Source organism: Octopus sinensis, unplaced genomic scaffold (genome assembly GCF_006345805.1).
Source record: "Octopus sinensis unplaced genomic scaffold, ASM634580v1 Contig16679, whole genome shotgun sequence".
NCBI lineage: Eukaryota > Metazoa > Mollusca > Cephalopoda > Octopoda > Octopodidae > Octopus > Octopus sinensis.
In genome coordinates, this window is record NW_021834500.1 from 27,505 (window position 1) to 44,849 (window position 17,345).

Below are 17,345 nucleotides of genomic sequence, written 5' to 3' on the forward strand. Positions count from 1 at the left end.
TTGAGAGTACCAACCCTGAGGATGTGGGAGGTATGGGCCCTAGAGACCCTGGGATGGAGGACAGTGGTGTCATGTACATGAAAAGAGAGCTCGCATTTGGCAGAATTCGTAAGCAAACAATGATCTTAAGTTCAACCTACTTACACTAAACTAGCATGTTTTGCACTGTATGATCACTACCTTATATAGTAGGGGTGGGGTTGGCGTAAGGCCTTTAAGGTGTTCATGGGAGACAAGCAAAGGAAGACGAGATAGAGACTTCCAGTACAAGTGGAGGGGTGGGAGGGCGGGCGTACTGCCGCGAACTGGCAACCATGGGCTAGAAATTAAGAGACAGAAAAAGGCCGATAGATATCTATCGGCATATAATGTAGGAATTAGATAGACAGAATGAAGGCCGATAGATGAGCCAGTGGGTGGGGGCTCAGAACACATCTATCTCTTTTTTTTCCTTTCATTCTCTCTCAATTTTTTTCCTCTTAATCCTTTCTGTTGAAGAACATATACTTGAAACACAAAAGACTTTCCCATTTTTCATGAGCATTAAACTACTACACCTGCTTGTTGTCCTACACCTGTCTTCATCTTTTGCTTTCTGTAAATATCCTTTTCGCCTTCGGCCCAGTGCGTCCATGCTGCCAACAAAGCACGTGGAATTCTGTTCTTGATTCGACGGTCATTCGGAATGCTCACAGCAGCCATATTCCTACCACTCTATGTCACGCTGGTGAGACCCATACTGGAGTATGGGATTCAAGCCTCTTCTCCTTATCTCCTCAAAGACATACAGCATCTCGAAAGAGTCCAGAAGCTGGCTACCCGCATGGTTCATGGTCTCAAAAATTTGTCCTACGAAGAAAGGCTGAGGACGCTCGACCTTTATTCTCTTGAAAAACGCCGCCGCCGTGGTGATCTCATTCTCGCCCACAACATCATAAGCGGAAAGTGTAACCTCTCGAAAGAGCTGTTCTTCACCCCTGCTCCAGAGCGTCGGCTGCGGGGTCATTCCGAAAAGCTCTACCTGCGACGATTTCATCTCAATCGAAGGAGAGGAGCTTTCTCCGTCCGGGTTGCGGATCCGTGGAACAAGCTGCCAGACGAGATGGTGAAGATGCCGACGACCGCTTTGTTCAAAGCCTCCCTGGACCTCAAGTGGCCTGAACTCTTTACATGAACACCACCCTGTACTTAACTCCATGTCCCCCTACATGGCCTTGCTATTTGCTTTTGAGCCAAATTAACTAACTAACTAACTATCAGATATGTGTGTGAGTATATATATATATATATATATATATATATTATATATATATATATAATATATATATATATACACACACACACACAAATAAAATGATTTTATTTTATCGCAGAGTTACTGACTATTTCAATGCAATATACAAGAAGCATAAAATTGCACCTGGGGATCCTCCCCCAAACATACCTTCACTGTCAGGCGATTTCTTCACCTATGCTGATCGAGATGACCACTACTGGAGTGGCTACTATACCTCGCGCCCCTTCCAGAAGGTTCTTGACCGAGAGATGGAACACCAGCTGCGGTAAGCCAAATACTTGCCATCCAACTAGTTATAACTGGTTGTTGATGTTTAGTCCAAGGTCAAATGAATCAAGCAAACCTAGGACCAAAGGCATTATGGCTATGACCATTTCATCTCTTAACCCTTTAGCATTCAGATTGCTCTGTCAAATGTAATGCTTATTTATTTACATTGAGTTGAATCATGCAATCTGAATCATGTAACTTTGAGAGTTCAATGATGCAGTTATTCATTTTTAGAATGACATTGTAGGGTTGGTGTGAGAAGCCAAATCTGACCAATTAGAATGTAAAACAAATAGAATATTTGCGCTGGATATGATTGGCTCAAATACTAATGGATTAAGGAGATATAGAATTTATGTCATTTATTGTGTCCTTCCTTTTTTTAAGATTGTAAAATGTAAGTTGAGGGAGATTTAGCTTTAGCCCTTCAAGAGTCCATATACAGGATTCTCATTGACTTATCATCTGACCAGTTGTAACTAGCTGTTGGTGTTTAGCCACAGTTCAGTCTTTATTGAGCAGACCTTTGACCAAATGCACTCTATAAATGACTTTCTCATCATTTTGATATACCTTTTACTTCTTTAAGAAAGTTGTGTTTGAGTTAAAGGAGATTTGGCTGCTATTTGTATTAGTTCCAACTACCTTTTTTGGCAATTGTAGACATGCATAAGACAGTAGGTTTGATTTGAGGGAGCTTTGACTACTTTTTCTATCAGGTCATTTTATCTTATAAAAGTCTCCCTGAGTTGTTTAAATGTACATATATGTATACATAAGACAAAAGGGTGTGATTTGAGAGATTTTTGGCATACATTGTGTCAGTTTTAGCAACTGTTTAGTGATATACTTCATAGATGTATATGTACATCATTTCAACATTTCTTCCAACATACAATTGCACATCAAGGATCTTGCAAACAAATACAGAAATTGTGTGTGTGTGTGTGTGTAAATATATATGTGTGTATGTATATATATGTATGTGTGTGTATGTATATATATATATATATATATATATAGAATATGGGGTTCACTTGTGATCTAAACAAATAAACAAATAGGTATGCTGGGTAAATTGGGTAAATGATGTAATAGATTATCAGGGTTCCAAGCACGTAACCATTTTACATTGTTGATTTAGCAGATATATATTTGTGAAAGAGGACAACGAATGCTGAGGCACAACAAGCATCTCAAGTCATATACATTATTTTATATTATTCTGAAATTAGTTGAGGTCTTACAGCTGTTTCTGGATATCCCAAGTGATAGGCAAGTATGCCTGAATATGGGGTACTCTGTCATCAGAGACAAGTAGAGAACATATAAAAGATCTAGACACGGAAATATTCAGATAAAAGATCTAGACATGGAAAATTTGCAGATAATAAGCAATGAAATAGAAGAATAGAGAGTAAGGAAATAAAGATCTTTCATATGTTTTTTACTTGTCTCTGATGATGGAATGCCCCATATTCAGGCATACTCACCTATCATTTGGGACATCTCAGAAACAGCTGTAAGACCTCAACTAATTCAAGAATAATATAAAATAATGTATATGACTTGAGATGCTTGATATGCCTCTGCATTTGTTGTCTTCTGATCGATACCTTTGGCAATGTGCTCTGCTTAAGAGGATTCATCAAGCCAATTGCACCTGTACTAGTGGCATATAAAAAATTCAACCTTTGAACATTGGGCTTCACAGAGGCAAAGTGGCTGTTCCTTTTGAGTGTTGGGCCTCATGGAGGCAAAGTGGTCGAGTTCCTTTTGAGTGTTTGGCCTCACGGAGGCACTGACCAAAACCTTTGGCAATTATGTTGTGCTTGAAAAGAAGATCCTTCAAACTGAGCAAAATCGCAGTTGTGCCAGTGGTGAAAGCACCCATTATGCTCTCAGAGTGGTTGATGTTAGGAAAGGCATCCAGCCATAGAAAACCATACCAAATCAGACTGGAGCCTGGCACAGTCTTCCAGTATGCCAGCCCAGTCAAACCATCCAACCCATGTCAGCATGGACAACAGACGTTAAATGATGATGATGATGATGATATATACAGGGTGATTGGGCTAAATTTGGCAGTTTGCATATAAGGAAAAGAAAACAATATTCCATCCAAAGATAAAGATATTCTAAAGAAAATCAAAGTATATTATGGCTAGGAAGTAACATTTTACCCAAATTAGCTACCTGCAGCTTCTGTCACAGCCTCTAGATAACTCTGGAACCTCGCACATGCATTCCTTATTGTGTCCTTGGAAAGATCTTTGAAAACCTCTTTGATCTTGGCCACAAGCTCGGGCCAGGTGTTGCAGACAGAGTGGTAGATGCCTTTCTCAATGACACCTCATACATAATAATCCTTAGGGGCCGGTGAAGCCATACAAATTCTCCAACAGCCACTTCTGACTTTTTCCAGAGTCAAGGCCACACACATGGCCTTTTAGCAGCAGTCCTCTACAGCCAGAGTTTGACTACAGTCTCAGCAGCTTCACATAGCTGTCTAAATTAAGCCTAATCCCCTGTTCACCAGTTGTTGGATGAAATTCCACATGTGGACATGTCATAATGCCTACTATGTCCTTCCTGCTCACTATGGCTTTGTAGATTTTGCTGCAGCTGTCCATGTCATATCTTATAACCTATGAAGTGTTCACAGAGCATTGAACAGGAGTTAGGATGTTGGCATTTTGACACCCAGCATCAATCATCATCAGTCCTCCATGTCAACTAACCTTTTTTCACCTCTTTAATCTTTATGCTCACCAACACTGTCCACCAATACATCAAGCTAACAAAAAAACTCCACTTTTCACACACTTTACCTCAACAAACCAAACCACATCTCTTCACTTCCTCCCATTTCCTTTTTCTCATGCCCTATGCTTATGCTTATCTCTCACTCCCCAATCCTGTCATCTCCCACTCCCTCTATATACCCAGTTTTCAACAGTCACTGCATTCCCCATCCCCACACTCCTTACATTCCTACTCATGCACCTTTGGCAATACCTTACCATTTATATTCTGAACCCCATACCTTGACGGTATGCCATAGCACTTCACCACCATCTATCTCTCTCTTGCTCTATTCTACCAGCCTATCTATATTCTGATTTCACTTCCTTCTCAGTATGCCCTGGCACTTCTCCACCATCTCTCCTCTGCTCTCGCTCTCTCTCTCCCTCTCACTGGTTAACCATGTATCTCCTCTACAGCCACACACCTGTTTCTGTCCTCATTCTTGATCACTTCCCACCTCTGGCCAAGTAACCATGTATCTCTTTAGCAAGTCACCTCTTTCTATCTCTCTTTCACACTCTAACCTTTCATAATCTGGCACAAGATCACCCCCCTCCAATGCTCTCTCCCCTCTCAAAAGATCTTTGTCTTGCGAGTTACTCAGTGCCCATACCAATGCTGATACCATGTAAAAAGCATCCAGTCTATATTGTAAAGTGGTTGGCATTTGGAAGGGCATCCAGCTGTAAAAATCATGCCAGAACTGACCTCGCCTATGCTGGTGCCATGTCCACTCTCTGGGATGGTTGGTGTTAGGAAGGGCATCTAGTCATATAAACCATGCAAAAACAGAGACTGAAGCTTGGTGCAGTCTTCCGTCCAGCCAGTTTCTCTCAAACCATCCAACACATGCCAGCATGGAAAGGATGATGAAGATGATGATGATAATATTCCTTTAAAAAATGAGACATAAAAATAATGAAAGTTAGCCCAAACCCTCTGTATATATATCTTTACCTCTAACGATATATTGAAAAATAATTTGGAGATGATGTTGAAACTATTAGCAGCTTCAACATTTTCATAAGCTAGAATTACCCTGGAAATGGCTTTTTTTGTCTGTATGAAAACACTAAGAACATTCTCTCTTACTCTCTATTCCTAAATTACCACCATTATAAAAAGTAAAAATAAAAAAAAACACTCCATGAATTTCATTCAGACTGTAGGTTGTAATTTCAGGGAGATTGGCTGCTATTTCTAGCATATTTAGCTACCATTTAGAGGTTTCCCCTGTTAGCTCGTACATACATACTTAAGATCAAAGGGTGTGATTTGAGGAAGATTTGACTGCTATTTCTAGCAGTTCAAGTGACTGTAGAGTAAGAGTTCTCAACCATTTTTTACCTGTGGACACATTTGATTACTATTTTATTCTGGTGGACCCCCATAGCCATTCAAAGTTTTGTTTTTCACACATTGACTTGTGTCGGTTGAACTACGTAAAATGTTAGAGAAAGAAACCTAACTGTTTCTGCAATACTTACCAATACATATATCTAAAGCAAAATTCTTTCAGGGGCCTTCAAAATACTGTTGTAGATCCCTAATTTACTATTTTGCTGCATGGCCTCTGGTTTTATATGGACCCTGGTTGAGAACCACTGTCTTTATAGCATTTGTAGGTGGTGTGTGCTGTGACATTGCTTTTTTAGTTGCCTTGATTTAGCTTACATTCATGGGATGCATTTTTATGAAATGTCAGGTGTCAGGCATGTGCTTTATATCTTGTATTGTGTCTGTTATACAGGAGCGCTGAGATCCTTTTCTTTCTGGTCAGTCGGTATCTTAAGATACATGATGGCATCAAATTCCCTCTCATAGAGTTCATGCAGAGTCTGGTTAATGCTCGACGGAACATTGCACTGTTTCAGCACCATGATGGTATTACGGGGACTTCCAAGGACGTCGTAGTTGACGACTATATTGACAGGTTTGTATCATTGTCTGCTTGTTTATTCTGTGCATATATGTATGTGTCTGTATATGTAATATATACTAGGTATATTTAGCCACAGGAGAAGTAGAAAGAAAGAAGTCTGCTGGTGTTCTGCAGCATGAGGACCAGGGACTTGAGGTGTTTGGGATTGCAAGACAGTGTATCAGAGAGAATTGCGATGCTGTAGGAGAGAAGAGTGCATTTGCAGTTAGTTATTCTGCAAAGAAAGAGACTTGGAGATTCCACTATGTGAGGCTGTTAAATGTTGAGAACACATGTGAGAAGAGGAGTCTGTCCAATGTGGATCCAACAGAGGAACCAGCTATCCAAATAGACAGTAGCTTGACTGATAAAGCAATTGAAGATATGAAAGCAAAGAAAGCCCCTAGCCCTTCAGAAATCACTGCTGATATGGCCTAGTTATCTGTAGAGTTAATCAGGTTATCAACAATGGAGTCATACCCAATGGCTGGTGTAGCAGTAACTGCTACAATGGTAAAGGTGACACCTTAGATAGAAACAATTACAGAGGTATCAAATTGGTGGACCAGATGATGAAAGTTACAGGGATGGTCATAGTTCAACTAATTAGGTTCAACTAATAAGAGAGTTAGCTTCGATGAGATGCAGTTTGGTTTTGTACCTGGTAGAAGCACTACTCATGCTATCTTCCTGGTAGGAGAAACATGTAGCCAAGAATAAACCTGTATTTGACTTTTGTTGACATATAGAAAACCTTTGTCAGGGTCCCCTGCTCCCTTATCTACTGGTCAATGCAAAAGCTAGGGATAGATGAGTGTACAATACATGTACAGAATGATGTCAGTAAGGTGAAGGTTGATAATGAGTATAGCAATGAATTTAGTAGGAGTTCACCAAGGATCAGTTCTCATCCCCCTTTTGTTTATCATAATCCACCAAGCAATAACAGAGGGATTTAAGATCCCTTGGGAGCTCCTCTATGCTGATGATCTTGTTTTTATAACTGAATTACTACCCAAACTAGAGAGGAAATTTCAGGTATGGAAGCAAAGTCTGGAATCTAAAGGCCTTAGACAAATCACAAGTCTCTTCAGAGAAATGGCTTTGCTTGGATATGTAAGAAGGGTGTTGGTAAAAACTCCATATGTTGTACTCAGTGCAAGCTTTGGACACATAAGAGCTGTATTGGTGTCACAGGAAGGCTAACAATGAAAGTAGTCTTTGTGTGTGGCAAATGTGCAGGTACAATAAATACTAAGAATGTAAAAGCAGATTGTATTATGCCTGTGTACATACAGCTATGTTACCTGGCAGTGAAACATGGGCTGTGACTGCAGAGGACATGAGAAGGGTTGAAAGGATTGAAGCCAGCATGCTCTGCTGGATGGATAATGTCAGTAAAGGATTTAAGAGAAAAACTAGGTTTCAGGGGCATCAGTTGTAGTGTGAAAGAGGGAAGACTGCACTGATATGATCATGTTATGCATATGGAGGTGGATAGCTGCATAAAGAAGTGATGATTTCTAATCGTGGAAGGAACATATGGAAGGGGCAGACTCAGGAAGATGTGGGGTGAAGTGGTGACGGATCTTCAGATGGCAAGAGACTGAGACCAATATTCTGCAAGAACTTGTTTATCATGTTCTTGCAGAATATTGGAAATGAATGACACTGCTTCTGTGATAGTGACAATCATTTACAGTTATCACACAACACAAAACAAAAGACCCACGCACGTGTGCACACACACATACACACATATATGTACACATACGATGGGCTACTTTCAGCTTCTGTGCATCAAATCTCCTCACAAGATTTTGATCAATCTAAGGCTGTCACATAGCAGGACTGAACCTGCAACCAGTGGTCAGAAAGTAAGCCTCTTTTACGCAACCATGCCTGTGCATCCATATATATATATATATATATTATATATATATATATATATATATATATACACATTACACACACACACACACAGTGCAGATGGTATTTGAGGACAGATTTATGCTTTTTAAAAACACTTATATAATAACAGAAAGAAACTGTATTTTTAGAAAAATAACATAAACATAAATCTAAATTATTATTTTAATAATTTCATTCAATAAAACCACCATAAGCATCAATAACTGCCTCTACATGGGGTCGAAATCATTTACAATCTCAGATTAAATTGTCCTTGTTCATATTGAACGACTCGAACTATGGTGGCTTTCAAAGAATCTTTAGTGCTATGGGGGTGTTCATTGACATTTTTCTCGACAATGCTCCATACAAAGTAATCCAGTGGATTGAGATCTTTAGAGATATAAGGCCTTCCATTGTAAACACTGTTGATCCAAAGCTTAACAACTTTATCCAGAACCTCAATATATACAGCAGTATTCATCCTAAGGCCTTGTAGAAAAAAGTGAGGAGGCATCACATGTCCTTCATTGTTAACAGCATCCAAAAACATGACACTTGCAGGAAGTTTTGTATGCATTACTCTTGGAACCTCAGAAGTGTCTGTACATAGCCACCTGTTATCTGTTAGTTTTCTGGTCCTGGTCAAAGTTTTCTCATCTGAGAAAAACCAAATCATACCATCTTCTGATGGATATTTAAGCTTGTTCAAAAATCTTTTGATTCTGATTAAGCAGTTTTCTTTTGATTTTTCTGACATTAATTGACCTCTCCTCATCATGTAAGATTTGTATCAGATACCTTCACGCACAACATTTCTGATTATTTTTCTGACACAGAAAATTTTTTTTGCAATTGACCTCATTGATTTTCCTGGATTGTTTTCAATGTTTTGCTTAACTTCTTGAATAAATTCAGGTGTCCTGATAGAATCAGAATGTGTGGAATGTTTTTTTATGTTTTGATACAGGTAATACGCTTCCTCTAACTCCTACCAAATCTTGTGGACAAAAGATCTTGCAACTTTCAGAAAACAAGAAATTTCTAAATCACCATGTTTAGCCTCCAAAGCCACCATCAAAGCATGCCATGATTGTTTTTGATTGATATTATTGTAGACAATCCATTTTCCATCACCTGTGATGATTTGTTTCAAAAACAGGTCGATTTCATTGTGTTTTAAATACATATCGCAAATGTTGATTCATTGTGTTGAGTGAATCTCTTTCAATTTATGTGGAACCCAAATGTCAAGCTTCTTAACAAGTCTGAGACATTTTAAATGGTTTTCAATTGTTATGTATGATACATTTAACCTCTCTGCAATCTCTCACACAGTTATATAGCAATTAAATTCAATTATAGCTTTGATACGGTCATCATCAACTTCTGTAGGTTGACCAAAACATTGGTTACTTTTGAGTGAAAAATCTCCAGAATGGAATTTTTTAAACCATTTCTGACATGTGCATTCTGTTAAGCAATCAACACCATAAACTTCACATATCTCTTTGTGAACCTCAGCAGCTTTCTTGCCTTTACCAAAATGAAAAAGCAAAATATGGCAAAAATGTTCATTATCATCATCATTCAACATCCACTCTCCTTGCTGGCATGGTTTAGACAGTTTGACTGGAACTGATGAGCTGGAGAGCTGCACCAAGTTCCAGTCTGATTTGGCTTGGTTTCTACTGTTGGATGCCCTTCCCAACATGAGCCACTCCAGGAGTGTAATGGATACTTTTACGTGCAACCATGACTACAATTCATGGGTGCCGTTTGCATGGCACCAGTAACGAAAACTCACAGGTGCCATTTACATGGCACTGCCAATGAGAACGATTCCTGGATACCAATTTTCAGGACTTAATCAATGACCATGACTATGATACACAGATGCCATGAATGACCATGACCTCAATGCATTGGGTGTTATTTACATGGCACTAGCATGGCCACAACTATGATTTTATTTCGCCTGACGAGTCCTCTTACACACAGCATATTGCCAGAGGTCTCAGTCACTTGTCATCATCTCCATGAAGCCCAACATTTGAAGACCATGCTTCACCACCTCATTCCATGTCTTCCTGGTCTACCTCTTCCACAGGTTCCCTTCACAGTTAGAGATTGGCACTTCTTTACACAGTTGTCCTCATCCAGATGCATCATATGACCATATAAATGCAGTTGTCTCCCTTGCACATCACATCTGATGCCTCTTATGCCCAGCTTTTCTCTCAAGATGCTTACACTCTGTCATACATGCACACTGACTTTGCACATCCAGCAAAGCATACTCTGCTTCATTTCTTTCAAGATTACACATGTCCTTGGTAGTCATAGCCTGTGTTTTACTGCCATGTAGCACAACTGTTCAAACACAGACATCATACAGTCTGCCTTTCACTCTGAGGGAGAGGCCCTTTGGTACCAACAGAGATAGGAACACTCTGAACTTTGCCCATCCTATTGTTATTCTTACAGCTATACTCTCGGAGCATCCACCTCCACTTACCTGCCTGGCATTTGATGGCATCTATTTTCTGTGCATTTGTGGTGTTTATTGTACCCGTACACCTTACACACACAAAAACTATTTTCCAAGTTAACTTCCTCTGATATTGCTGCACCTCTTATGTATCTATAGCTCACACTGGGTACATCTTATTGAGTTTCTACCTATGCCTTTTCTACAGATTGAGCAGGGCTATCTACCTTAGGGGATTTGTGATTTGTCTGCTTTCTGGTGAGAATGTAGTCAATCTGGCTTTATAGGTTATCAAGTGACTTGCTGGCTTTCTGATGTTGCAGATCATTAGGTCATTTGTGTGACAGAATTTCAGCAGCTTTATATACTTCTCATTTTGGGAACCAATTCCATGTCCCTCATGCACCCCATGGAGGATATCTGGGTGCCGCTTATGTGTGTGTATATATATATATATATTGGTAAAAACGGTAAGATAACAAAAGAAAGAAAGAGACCTCAATATTATGTAAATAGAGGAAATTTATCTGTAAAATAATATGTGACAATTATTCAATAGCCAAGATAAAACTCTGAGTTTCGGATGCAGAGGTGGAAATCCACACCACCATCTCTTCGGTTATCTGGAGATGGCCAGATAACCGAAGAGATGGTGGTGTGGATTTCCACCTCGGCATCCGAAACTCAGAGTTTTATCTTGGCTACCGAATAATTGTCACATATTATTTTACAGATATATATATATACACACACACACACACACGCGTGTGCGCAAACATGGCTACATGGTTAAGAATCTTGCTTCCTAAACATGTGGTCTTATCTAGGGTTCAGTCCCACTGTGCAGCACCTTGAGCAAGTATCTCTTATTATAGCTAAACCCTTGTGAATGGATTTGATATATGGAAACTGAAAGTAGCCTGCTGTATATATGTATGTATTTGTGTATGTGACATCATGTGATGGTTGTGAACCAACGTCTATAAAACATATGCCTGGCCATGGGTAAACATCATGCTAGAAAACAAGTGAGTGTTGATAACAGGAAAGGTATCGAGCCATAGAAAATCTGCCCCAACAAATTCTGTCTAACCAATGCAAGCATGGAAAAGTGGACATTAAATGACAATGAAGATGCTAATGATGGGATAAATATATATATATTATCATCGTGTCATTGTCATTTAATGTCCACTTTCCATGCTGGCATGGGTTGGATGGTTTGACTGGAACTGGTAAGCTGGAGAGCTGTACCAGGCTCCAGTTTGGTTTTGACTTGGCTTCTATGCCCTTCCTAACATCCAACCACTCCAAGCAGGATAATGTTTACTCATGGCCAGGCATGAAAAATATCACACATATATACAGCAGGCTTCTATCAGTTTCCATACATCAAATCCACTCACAAGGGTTTGGCTATAGCAGGGGACACTTGCTCAAGGTGCTACTCAGTGAGACTGAACACTAGACAAGACCACATGTTTGGGAAGCAAGCCTCTTAAACATATAGCCATGTTTGTTTGTGTGTGTATATATATATATATACACACACACACACACGCGTGTGCGCAAACATGGCTACATGGTTAAGAATCTTGCTTCCTAAACGTGTGGTCTTATCTAGGGTTCAGTCCCACTGTGCAGCACCTTGAGCAAGTATCTCTTATTATAGCTAAACCCTTGTGAATGGATTTGATATATGGAAACTGAAAGTAGCCTGCTGTATATATGTATGTATTTGTGTATGTGACATCATGTGATGGTTGTGAACCAACGTCTATAAAACATATGCCTGGCCATGGGTAAACATCATGCTAGAAAACAAGTGAGTGTTGATAACAGGAAAGGTATCGAGCCATAGAAAATCTGCCCCAACAAATTCTGTCTAACCAATGCAAGCATGGAAAAGTGGACATTAAATGACAATGAAGATGCTAATGATGGGATAAATATATATATATTATCATCGTGTCATTGTCATTTAATGTCCACTTTCCATGCTGGCATGGGTTGGATGGTTTGACTGGAACTGGTAAGCTGGAGAGCTGTACCAGGCTCCAGTTTGGTTTTGGCTTGGCTTCTATGCCCTTCCTAACATCCAACCATTCCAAGCAGGATAATGTTAACTCATGGCCTGGCATGAAAAATGTCACACATATATACAGCAGGCTTCTATCAGTTTCCATACATCAAATCCACTCACAAGGGTTTGGCTATAGCAGGGGACACTTGCTCAAGGTGCTACTCAGTGAGACTGAACACTAGACAAGACCACATGTTTGGGAAGCAAGCCTCTTAAACATATAGCCATGTTTGTTTGTGTGTGTATATATATATATATATATATATATATATATATTTGGTAGATAAAGCAATTAAGAGTATGAAGACAGTGAAAGCCCTTGCCCATCAGAAACCACTGCAGAGATGCTCAAAATATCTGGCAGTGTCTGCTATAGCCTGGTCGTCCGTATTATTAACCAGGTGATACACAAAGGAGTCATACCCAATGACTGGTGTAGCAGCATAATAGTCAACTACTACAAAGGAAAAGGTGACGCTTTAGATACAAATAATTACAGAGGTATCAAGTTGTTAGATCAGGTAATGAAGGTCACGGAGAGGGTCATAGCCCAACTAATTAGGGAGAGAGTCAGTATAGATGAGATGCAGTTTGGTTTCGTGCCAGGGAAAAGCACCACTGATGCTATATTTCTAGTAAGACAGCTGCAGGAGAAATACCTAGCCAAAGATAAGCCTCTGTACCTGGCTTTCGTTGACATGGAGAAAGCCTTTGACAGGGTCTCCCGATCCCTTATCTGGTGGTCAATGAGGAAACTAGGGATAGATGAATGGTTAGTGAGAGCTATGCGAGCCATGTATAGGGATGCTGTCAGTAAGGTGAGGATTGGCATTGAGTACAATGAAGAATTCCAGGTAGAGGTAGGGGCCCACCAAGGTTCAGTCCTCAGCCCCCTCCTATTTATCATAGTCCTCCAGGCAATAACAGAGGAATTCAAGACAGGCTGCCCATGGGAGCTCCTCTATGCTGATGACCTTGCTCTAATTGCTGTGTCATTATCAGAACTAGAGAAGTTTCAGGTATAGAAGCAAGGATTAGAATCGAAGGGCTTTAGAGTCAACCTAGCTAAAGCAAAAGTCCTAATAAGTAAGAAGGCAGACAAACCACAAATCCCTTCAGGTAGATAGCCCTGCTCGATCTGTAGAAAAGGTGTAGGTAGAAACTCTATAAGATGTACCCAGTGTAAGCTTTGGATACATAATGGGTGCAGCAATATCAAAGGAAGGCTAACTAGGAAGATAATTTTTGTATATGGCAGATGCTCAGGAGCAATAAACACTGAAAATGTGCAGGGAACAACTGCCAGATTCCAGGGAGAAAAACTAGTAGTAGTTGATAGCTTCCATTACCTAGGTGACCAAGTCAGTAACGGGAGTAGGTGCTCTGAAAGTGTAGCTGTTAGAATAAGAACAGCCTGGGCTAAGTTCAGAGAGCTCCTACCTCTGCTGGTGACAAAGGGCTTCTCGCTCAGAGTAAAAGATAGACTGTATGACGCATGTGTACGAACAGCCATGCTACATGGCAGTGAAACATGGGCTGTGACTGCTGAGGATATGCGTAAGCTCGCAAGGAATGAAGCCAGTATGATCCAATGGATGTGTAATGTCAGTGTGCATACTCGACAGAATGTAAGTACCTTGAGAGAAAAGTTGGACCTAAGAAGCATTAGATGTAGTGTGCAAGAGAGACGACTGCGTTGGTATGGTCATGTGGTGTGAAAGGATGAGGACAGCTGTGTGAAAAAGTGTCACACCCTAGCGGTTGAGAGAGACTGTGGAAGAGGCAGACCCAGGAAGACCTCGAACATTAGGCCTCAGTGAGGCAATGACTAGTGACCGAGGCCTTTGGAAATATGCTGTGCTGGAGAAGACCCGGCAAGCCAAGTGAGACCATAACCCGTAGCCTATGCCAGTAGTGTAACCAGCCCACTTAGGCGTACCTTTCTTTCATTGGACACTAAACTCTGCTTGCGAAGACCTGTTGAGACAAGTGAAATCGAAATCAAATTCAATGACGGCACCATCCAAGTGTGATCATTACCAGCATTGCCTTACCGGCATTTGTGCTGGTGGTACGTGAAAAACAACATTTGAGCGAGGGTGTTGCCTGTGCCTTTCGACTGGCTCCTGTGCAGGTGACACGTAAAAAGCACCATTTGAGTGTGGCTGTTGCCAGTACCACCTGACTGGCCTTTGTGTCGGTGGCATGTAAAAGCATCCACTACACTCTCGGAGTGGTTGGCCTTAGGAAGGGCATCCAGCTGTAGAAACTCTGCCAGATCAGATTGGAGCCTGGAGCAGCCATCTGGCTCACCAGTTCCCAGTCAAACTGTCCAACCCATGCCAGCATGGAAAGCGGACATTAAACGATGATGATGATGATGATGATGATATATATATATATATATATATATATATATATATATATATATATATATATATAAATAAAGGGGGACATTAATGGCAGAGTATTAGTACAGAAGCGAAAAATTATGTGACATGGAATTCAACTATAAGTGGCCTATACTCTGCATTGGAGTGTTAAAGGCAGGAAAAAATATACATCTCTTATGATAAAAGGCAGATTTTCTCTGCCTCCCAAATAGTTTGTTTTTTATACAATTGTACAATATAGAATTTCTTCAATTGGAATTTACCTATGATTTTTCGAAGTAGATGTAAAGTTTTTTCAATTTCACCCCCAATGAAGCAAAAATTCGAGAAAACTCAATATTTTACGATTTCCCTCTCTCATTTCAAGTGCTTCACTCCTTCCATTACCACCACACTTTCTCCTACTTTCTCTTTGCAAGTGTGCAACAATTAAAGTGAAAGTATTATATAACAGGGGTGAGCCATTAATACTGGTCATCCTTTTTGCTAGAGGAAGATCCGCTATGGTCTTATATGCTATATCACTGGTTTTCAATCATATTAATCAAATTAATATTCAATTTTTCACCCTTATTATGTGTGTGTGTGTATTAGCAATTCGTATAAAATTGCATCTATGACTTGAACTTGAATAAGTGGTTTCACATAAATGGGGATAAATTAAAAAGGTTTGTTGTTATTATTATTACTGTTTGACTATTGTAATCACGTTTGTTGGTTCCTCGTCAGGGAAACGTTGTTGTGTTGCAGTTGTTAAAGAATTGTAAACCGTAACCCTCCCCCTTTCGGTATTGTTTAAAAATTGAATTGTGTGCCTGTTTGGGGATATTGACAATATTTTCACCGTCTTTACGGAAGCATTTTTGTTAAAATGCCTTCGATAGAAGAAAGTTAAAAAATGAATTTCGCTGCAGCCGTACACTTCAATACAAGAGGGAGGACAAGATCCAATTGATCGAAATTGCGAGAGACAGGCCTACAATTCCAGTCTGTTATATATTTTGAGTATTGTTATCACTAGCGATATCAAGATATAACTTTGTATTTTCTATTTTATGTGTAGATGTATATATATATATGTACATGTAATATGTACACATATATATATACACATATATACATGCATAATATATCTACCCATACACACATACGCACACACACACACACACATACATAGGGGTAGGTGTGGCTGTGTGGTAACAAACTACGTTCCAAACACATGGTCCTGGGTTCAGTCCCACTGTGTGGTGACTTGGCATGTGTAGGCACAAACACTCTGTCTTCATATTTGCTGCGTGAGACATGTTTTAATGTTGACGAGCTTGCCGAGTACATAGCCGACAATGAGCCAAAGCTCTTTCCAGAACAGAAGTTCGCTTACAATTCCGTTGTTAATTCAGTCCGGGCCAAAGTTGGGGGGATTTTTTTCCTGGACGCTCCTGGGGGCACTGGGAAAACTTTTGTCAACAAATTAATATTGGCTGAGATTAGGCGAACACAAGTCATCTGGAATTGCGGATACTTTGTTGCCAGGCGGCAAGACAGCTCACTCCACTTTCAAGCTTCCGCTTGACTTAGCGAAGACTGAGACACCAACTTGCAACATCAGTAACAGCTCCGATCAGGCAGAAGTCTTCAGACGATGCAAGCTTATCGTTTGGGATGAATGCACGATGGCCCACAGACGTGCTCTTGAGGCACTAGATAGATCTCTCAGGGACATCAAACACTCTTCAGCTCCCATGGAAGGCATAACACTTCTTCTTTCAGGGGACTTCCGACAAACACTTCCCGTTATTCCCAAAGGGACTACAGCTGATGCAGTATGTGCGTGTCTTAAGTCATCCACATTGTGGCTACTGGTGAAGACTCTCAAACTTCACACCAATATTCATGCTCATATGCGACGTGATATCACATCAAGCAGCATTTTCTCACACCTTCCTTGCACTTGGCGAAGGCAAAATACCAGGGGATGAAATGGTAATATTGCCATCGATTCCATTTGTACCATTCTTAAAACGCCGTCTGATCTCAGAGATGCAGATCTACAAGCTAATTATCAGAATATGGATTGGATTGGCCAAAGGGCTATTCTGGCCCCGAGGAATAAAACTGTTCACCATATTAATGATGAAATGCTAAAACTCATTCCTGGGGATGTCTATGTA